The sequence below is a fragment of the Pipistrellus kuhlii genome, unplaced genomic scaffold (assembly GCF_014108245.1).
Source record: "Pipistrellus kuhlii isolate mPipKuh1 unplaced genomic scaffold, mPipKuh1.p scaffold_m20_p_104, whole genome shotgun sequence".
In the NCBI taxonomy this organism is placed as follows: Eukaryota; Metazoa; Chordata; class Mammalia; order Chiroptera; family Vespertilionidae; genus Pipistrellus; species Pipistrellus kuhlii.
The window spans coordinates 17,935-26,901 of NW_023425410.1; positions in this window are offsets into that span (position 1 = coordinate 17,935).

Sequence of the window (8,967 nt, forward strand, 5' to 3'; positions counted from 1 at the left end):
ATTTCCCAGTGATTAAACAGTGTAAATCAGATATTAGGGCTCTATGAACAGGTATACCTAGAGTTTCAAGTATATTCTTAAATATTTTGCTAGTCTATCATTGTCAATTCTCAGTGTTTATTTTACTTTTGTCTAGTGACTCAAGTTCATTCATTGTAAATTCCAAGTTTTTATACAGCCTTTTTTTCATATATGCCAGCTCTTTAAATGTAAATTATTACTTATTTCAACACTAGCCAAACTATCTTTTTGATTCCTAAGAGTTTTGAACACTCTCATACTTTATATCAATTCTATGAAAATGAATTTTTAAGTGTTTAACCAACTTTCTTCCAAAAATGCCAACTCATTTTAACAGAATAATAAATGTAAAGAGTATCACACTCACTTCTTACCTCTTTGAACACGATTTCCCACTCACTAAATTGTGTCTTTCAGATAAAAAAGCTCTTTGAACATTTATTCCTAGTGTTTTAAATACATTCCTAAATATTTCCCTAGTCTGTCATTGTGAATTTTTCCCTAGTCTGTCATTGTGAATTTCCCTAGTCTGTCACTGGTTGATTCACTTTTCTCCAGTGATTTAAGCTCTTTCATTGTGAATTCCAAGTGCATATACAGCGTTTTTCCATATATGCCAGCTCTTTCAATGTAAATTATTACTACTATCATTGTAATTTCTAAGAGTTTTGAATACTTTCATAGTGTCATTTCAGCAGTATAAAAATAACCTTTTAAGGTATCTGAGCCCTATGAAAATGAATGTTTAAATGTTTAACAAACCTTCTTTCAAAAATGCCAACTCACTGAGACTGAATTAGAAATATACCCAGTATCCAACTCAGTTCTTTAGTCTTTGAACATGATTTTCCAGTGATTAAACAGTGACCATCAGATATTAGGTCTCTATGAAGAGATATACCTAGTGTTTCAAGTACATCTTATCTAATAAAAGAGTAATATGCAAATTAACCATCACTCTGCTAAACCCACAAGCCATGCTCACCAGCCTATCAGAGAAAGTATGCAAATTAACCCCAACCAAGATGGCTGTGGCCAGAGAGAGCAGGAGGGAGGCTTGTGTTTCAGTGGCAATGGAGGAAGCCAAGCTTTCCACACACCATGGTTGGCCAAAGCTTCCACTCAAGGGTACAAAGTTTCAATTATAGAAGGTAAATAAATTCTAATATAAATAGTGGCAACAACTGAGCTGCAAGAGCAGAAGGCTAGGGTTGCCTCAGGCAATAGAGGAAGTCAAGCTTTTGCAGCTTTGGCTGGCTCAGGCCTTCACTCCAGGCTAAAAAGTTTCAATTATAGGTAGATACATAAATTCCTACAAAAATGGCTTCTGCCAAGGAGCAAGCAGAAGGCTTGGCTCCCCTCCAAGCTACAAAGTTTCAACTATAGAAGGTAAATAAATTCCAGAGCCTCTGCTTGGGTCACCAGGGGACGTGGATGGCCTGAAAACTATCAGTCTTCTTGCCCAGGCTGCCCCATGCCCCAAGGGAACCACCACCCTGATCCGGGACACTCTTCAGGGCAAACCAGCTGGCCGCCACCCATGCACCAGGCCTCTATTCTATTTAATAAAAGAGATTGACCATGACTCCAACACACAAGATGGCTGCCTCCATGTGGTCAAAGATCCTGCCTCTCCATGTGGACACAAGATGGCCACCATAAGATGGCCAGGAAGGGAGGGCAGGCCTGCAAAGGAGGAAGTTAGGGGTGACCAGGCCAAGAGAGGAGGAGTTGGGAGCAAACAGGCTGGCAGGGGAGCAGTTAGACATCAATCAGGCTGGCATGGGAGTGGATAGGGGTGGTCAGGCTGTCAGGCAGAAGTGATTAAGGACATTCAGGAAGACAGGCAGGTGAGCAGTTGGGAGCCAGTAGTCCTGGATTGTGAGAGGGATGTCTGACTGCCCATTTTGGCCCAATCCCGGTGGGTTAGGGTTAGGGTTAGGGGTAGGCTTAGGGTTAGAGATCAGGCTTAAACAGCCAGTTGGACAACTTTTGAGGGGTTCCAGATTAGAGAGGGTATAGACTGGCATCCCCTGCACCCGGCCTTTAGTTCTTAAATATTTCCTAGTCTATTGTTGTGAATTCTCAGTGTTTGATATACTTTTGTCCAGTGATCCAAGATCATTGATTGTGAATTCCAAGTGTTTATATAGTCTTTCTTCATATATACCAACTTTTTTAATGTGAGTGATTATTATTTAGAGATTATTCTACCTTTCACAGCTCTTTGAACACAAATTCTCAATATTTCAACAGTACGCTAGAGATATTAAGTTTCTAGTAACCTATTGCAAGTGTTGCAGACATATTTCTAGACCATTCCCTCGTCTGTTATTTTTAACATTTTCATACAGGTATGTGAGCCATAAGAAAATGAATGTTTAAGTGTTTAACTTAAAAAATACCAACTCATTTTAATGGAATAATAAATGTAAATAGTATTGCAGCACTTCTCAGCTCTTTGAACACAATTTCCCAGTGACTAAACAGTTTCCTTCACATGTTAAAGCTCTATAAACATGTATTCCAAGAGTTTCAAGCACATTCTTAAATATTTCCCTAATCTGTCATTGTGAATTTTTAGTCTTTGATTTACTTTTGTCCAGTGATTCAAGAAAAATTATTGTGAGTTCCAAGTGATTATACACCCTAACCCAAATAGTAACTGTGGCCCTTTCTCGAGTCCTATCCCAAACCCTAACCCTAACTTTAACAATAACCCTAACCATAAACATAACCCTAAATCTAGCCCTAATCCTAACCTTAGACCTAAACCTAACCCTAGACCTAATCCTAATCCTAAACCTAACCCTAGCCATAGTCTTAACCCTAGTCCTAACCCTGACCTGAGCCCTAACTGTAGCCCTAACCTTAACACTAAGCCTAACCCTTACTATATCCCAAACCTTACACATAGCCCTATCCCTAGACTTAGCCCTAGCCCTAACCCTAGCTCTAGCACTAACCCTAGCCCTAGACCTAGCCCTGGCCCTAACCATAGCCTTAACCCTAAACTGTCATATCAGAAGTATGAAAATAATTCTTAAGGTACCTGAGCCGTATGAAAATGAATTTGATACAAATTATCAGTATGTCAACAGTGCACTAGAGTTATTAAGGTTCTACAAACGTATTGCAAGTGTTTCAGGCACACTCCTAAACATTTACCTGGTCTGTTATTTTCAGCACTGAGTTTGAATATTTTAATACAAGTATATGAGACCTATGAAAATGAACGTTTAAGTGTTTAACAACCTTCTTTTAACAATGCCAACCCTTTTTAACTGAATTATAAATGTAACCAGTATCAAACTCAGTTTCCTTCATATATTAAAGCTCTTTAAACATGTATTTCTAGTGTTTCAAGCACATTTGAAATATTTACCTTGACTATCATTGTGAATTATCAGTGTCTGATTTTCTTTTGTCCAGTCATTCAAGCAAATTCATTGTGAATTCCAGGTGTTTATACACCCTAACACTAATCCTAACCCTAACCATAGCCCTAGACTTAGACCTAACCCTAGCCTTAACTCTAACCCTAGCTATAACCCTAACTCTAGCCTTAACCCTAACCTTAACCCAAAACCTAATCCTACCCTTAGCCCTAACCCAACTCCTAACTCTAGCCCAAGCCATAAAGATAACCCTAATCCTATTCCTAACCCAAGTTCTAACTCTAACCCTAGCCCTAGACCTTAATCCTAGTCCTAAACCTGGCTCTAGCCATAACCCTAACACTAAACTAACCCTACTCTAGCCCTAACCCTAGTGCTAGTCCTAATCCTAATCCTAACCCTAGCCCTAACTCTAACCATAATCCTAAACCTAGCTCTAACCTTAGCCTACCCCTAACCTTAAACCTAACCCTAATCCTAACCTTAAACTGTCATATCAGCTATATGAAAATAATTTTTAAGATATCTGAGCCCTATGAAAATGAATGTTTAAATGTTTAACAAACCTTCTTTTTTAAATGCCAATTTATTGAGTCTGAATTACAAATGTAACCAGTATCCAACTCTGTTCTCTACTCCTGGAACACAATTTCTCAGTGATTAAACAGTATACATCAGATATTAGGGCTCTATGAACAGGTATACCTAGAGTTTCAAGTATATTCTTAAATATTTTGCTAGTCTATCATTGTCAATTCTTAGTGTTTATTTCACTTTTGTCCAGTGACTCAAGCTCATATATTGTGAACTCCATGTATACCAGCTCTTTAAATGTAAATTCCTACTACTTTGATTCCAAACAATCATTTTGATTCTTAAGAGTTTTGAATACTCTCATGCTGTTATATCAGTTCTATGAAAATGAATTTTTAATTGTTTAACCAACTTCCTTCCAAAAACGTCAATTAATTTTCAAGGAATAATAAATATAAACAGTGTCACACTCACTTTTCAGCTCTTTGAAGATGATTTCCCAGTGAAAAAATTGTGTTGTTCAGATATTAAGTCTATTTGAACATGTATTCCTAGTGTATGAAGCACATTCCCAAATATTTCCCTTGTCTATCATTGTGAATTCTCACTGTGTGATTCACTTTTGTCCAGTGATTCAAGTTCATTGATTGTGAATTCCAAGTGTGTATACAGCGTTTTTCCTTATATACCAGCTCTTTTCACTTTTGTCCAGTGTTTTAAGCTCCTACATTGAGAATTCCAAGTATTTATAAAGGGTTTTCCCATGTATTTCTATGTAAATTATTACTATTTTGAACACTAGGCTATCATTGTAATTACTAATAGTTTTGAATACTTTCATATGTAAATTATTACATATGAAACTATGTAAATTATTACTATTTTAACACTAGGCTATCATTGTAATTACTAATAGTTTTGAATACTTTCATAGTGTCATTTCAGTAGTGTGAAAATAACTTTTTAGGGTAACTGAGCACTATGAAAATGAATGTTTAAATGTTTCAAAAAACTTCTTACAAAAACGCAACTCATTGAAAGTGAATTGTATGTGTAACCAGAATCCAACTCAATTCTCTGTTCCTTGAACACGATTTCTCAGTGATAAAACAGTGTCCATCAGATATTATGGCTCTATGAATAGGTATATCTAATGTTTCAAGTACATTCTTAAATATTTCCCTAGTCTATCATTGTGAATTCTCAGTGTTTGATACACTTTTGTCCAGTGATTCCAGATCATTGATTGTGAATTACAAGTGTGTATACAGTGTTTTTCCATATATACCAGCTCTTTCAACATGAGTGATTATTATTTAGAGATTATCCTACCTTTCACAGCTCTTTGAACACAAATTCTCAGTATTTCAATAGTACACTTCAAGTATGAAGGTCCTACTAACCTATTGCAAATGTTTAAGACACATTCCTAGACATTTCCTTGGTCTGTTATTTTTAGTTCTGAGAGTTTGAATTTTTTCATACAGGTATGTGAGCCATAAGAAAATGAATGTTTAAGTGTTAAACCAACCTTCTATAAAAAATGCCAACTCATTTTGACAATATAATAAATGTAAACAGTATCACAGCACTTCTCAGCTCAGCTCTTTGATCACAATTTCCCAATGACTAAACAGTTTCCTTTAAGTGTCAAAGCTCTATGAACATGTATTCCAAGTGTTTCAAGCACATTTCTAAATATTTCCCTTGTCTATAATTGTGAATTTTTAGTCTTTCATTTACTTTTGTCCAGTGATTCAAGCAAAATCATTGTGAATTCCAAGTAATTATACACCCTAACCCAAATAGTAACCCTAGCCCTTTCCTGAGCCCTAGCCCTGACCCTAGACTTAACCCTAATCCTAGCCCTATCCCTAACAATAAAACTAACTATAACCCTAAACCAAGCTCTAAACCTAAGCTTAGCCCTAAATCTAACCTTAGACCAGATCATAACCCTAACCCCAACCCTAACCTTAACCCTAACCCTACCCCTAACCCTAAACAGCATCCTAAAACTAGTCCTAACCGTAATCCTAGCCCTAGTCTTAACCCTAATCCTAATCCTACCCCCTAACCCTAACCCTACGAATATCCCTAACCCTAATGCTAACTCTAACCCTGACTCTAGCCCTAAAACTAGCGCTAGACCTAGCCTGAACCCTAACCCTAAGCTTAACACTTACTCTATACAGAACACTACACATAGCCCTATCCCTCTATTTTGCCCTAGCCCTAACCCTAGCCCTAGCCCTAGCCTTAGCATTAACCCTAACCCTAACCCTAAACTGTCATATCAACCATATGAAAATAATTTTTAAGGTACCTGAGCCCTATGAAAATGAATGTTTAAATGTTTGGTGAACCTTCTTTCAAAAACGCCAATTCATTAAGACTGAATTATATATGTAACCAGTATCCAATTCAGTTCTCTACTCCTTCAATATGATTTCCCAGTAATTAAACAGTGTCCATCAGATATTATGGCTCTATGAACAGGTATACCTAATGTTTCAAGTACATTCTTAAATATTTTCCTAGTCTATCATTCTGTATTCTCAGTGTTTGTTTCAATTTTGTCCAATGATTAAAGATCATTCCAAGCGAGTATACAGCGTTTTTCTTTATATACCAGCTCTTTTCACTTTTGTTCAGTGTTTCAAGCTCCTTCACTGTGATTTCCATATGTTTATACACTGTTTTTCCATATATACCAACTCTTTTAAGTGAGTGATTATTATTTAGAGATTATCCTACCTATTCTCAGTATTTCAACAGTGCCAATGCACTAGATGTATTAAGGTTCTTCAAACATATTACAAGTGTTTCAGACACATTCCTATACCTTTCTTTGGTCTTTTATTTTGAGCTATGAGAGTTTGAACATTTTCATACAGGTATGTGAGCCCAAAGAAAATGAATGTTTAAGTGTTTAACCAACCTTCTATAAAAAATGCCAACCCAATGAGACTGAATTAGAAACTAGTGTATTTGAGTACATTCTTAAATATTTCTCTAGTACATCATTGTGAATTCTCAGTGTTTGATACACTTTTGTCCAGTGATTGTGACTTCCAAGTATATATACATTTTTCAATATATACCAGCTCTTTCATTTTTGTGCAGTGTTTCAAGCTCCTTCATTGTAAATTCCAAATGTTTATAAACCTTAACCCTAATCCTAACCCTAACCATAGCCCTAGCCCTTGTCCTATCCCTAGCCTTAACAATAACGCTATCCCTAACAGTAACCCTAGCCTTAACCCTAACTCTAACCCTAACCTTAGTCCTAGACCATACCCTAGCCCTAAATCTACCCCTAGCCCTAACCCTAACCATAATACTAACCCTACACATAGACCTAACCCTAGCTGGAACCATAGTGCTAGCCATAACCCTAACTCTAACCCTAGCCCTAGCCATAGACATAGCCATAACCCTAATCCTAACCCTAGCCTAAACCTAACCCTAAATCTGACCCTAATCTTAACCATAAACTGGTATATCACCTGTATGAAAATAATTTTTAAGATATCTGGGCCATATGAAAATAAATGTTTAAATGTTTAACAAATTTCTTTCAAAAATACCAACTCATTGAGACGTTTTTATAAATGTAACCAGTATCCAACTCAGTTCTCTACTCTTTGAACACAATTTCCCAGTGAATAAACAGTGTCCATCAAATATTAGGGCTGTAAAAACATATATTCCTAGCGTTGCAAGCACATTCCTAAATATTTCCCTAGTCTATCATAGTAAATTCTAAGTGTTTTATTGACTTTTGTCCAGTGATTCAAGCAAAATCATTGTGAATTTTAAGTGTTTATACATACTAATCCTAACCCTAAACCTAATCCTAACCCTAGACTTTATCCTAACTCAAAACCTAGTCCTAATCCTAACCCTAGTCCTTACCATAACCCTAACCATAACCATAAGCCAAACCCATACCCTGACCCAACCCTAGCTCTAAACCAAACCCTAGCCCTAGAACTAGCCCTAACCCAAATGCTAACTCTAACACTAACCCTAGCCCTAGTACTTAGCCTAGCCCTAGCCTTAATTCTAACCCTAACTCTAAGCCTAAGCCTACCCATGGCCCTAAACCTAGCCCTAAACCTAACCCTATCCCTAATGTCAGGGACCAGTTTGATGGCTGAACCAGGCTGAGGTAGGGAGGTAAGAATTGAGAAAAGAAAGAAAGACAGGAGAGCGGGATAGGGAGGAGTCTGCAGGTAGTCATCGACCAAATGCAGCTACTTTTATTAACTGCGTAAAGCCTTTTATACACAAATACTGAATGGGAGGTCAACAAAGAGGAATGCACTCTCTGTTTTTCTTAATCTCTAAGATAAAGCAGGAAGCCAAAATCTCAGTAAATATTTACAGATTTCTGATAAGCTATGAAAAGTCGCTCTCATTCTCGTTCTGCTGACAACAGGAATGCTCCATCAAAACAAGTCAGACCAAAACAAGTCAGGGGACACTGTGTGGGAAGGGACTGATTCTTGTCAGTCCCTTCAGGGGCAAGGACTGTATCAGCTTACACCCAGTCTAAAACACCCTAACCCTCATCCTAATCCTAACCCTACCCATAGCACTAAACCTAGCCCTATCCAAACCCTAGACCTAACTTAACCCTAATTCTAACCTTAGCCCTAACCCTAACCCTAACCCTAACCCTAATCCTAATGCTAATCCTAGCACTAGCCATAGCCCTAGCCCTAACACTAATCCTAACCATTATGTTATACCTAACCCTAACCCTAGAACTAAACCTAACCATAACCCTAACCCTAGTCCTAACCCTACTGTAACAGTAACCCTAACCTTAAACCTTCCCTTAACCCTATCCCTAACCCTAACCCTAGCCCTAGCCTAGCCCTAACCCTAACCCTAAACTGTCATATCAGCTCAAATAATTTTTAAATATTTTTAATATATATTTTATTGATTTTTCACAGAGAGGAAGAGAGATGGATAGAGAGTTAGAAACATCGATGAGAGAGAA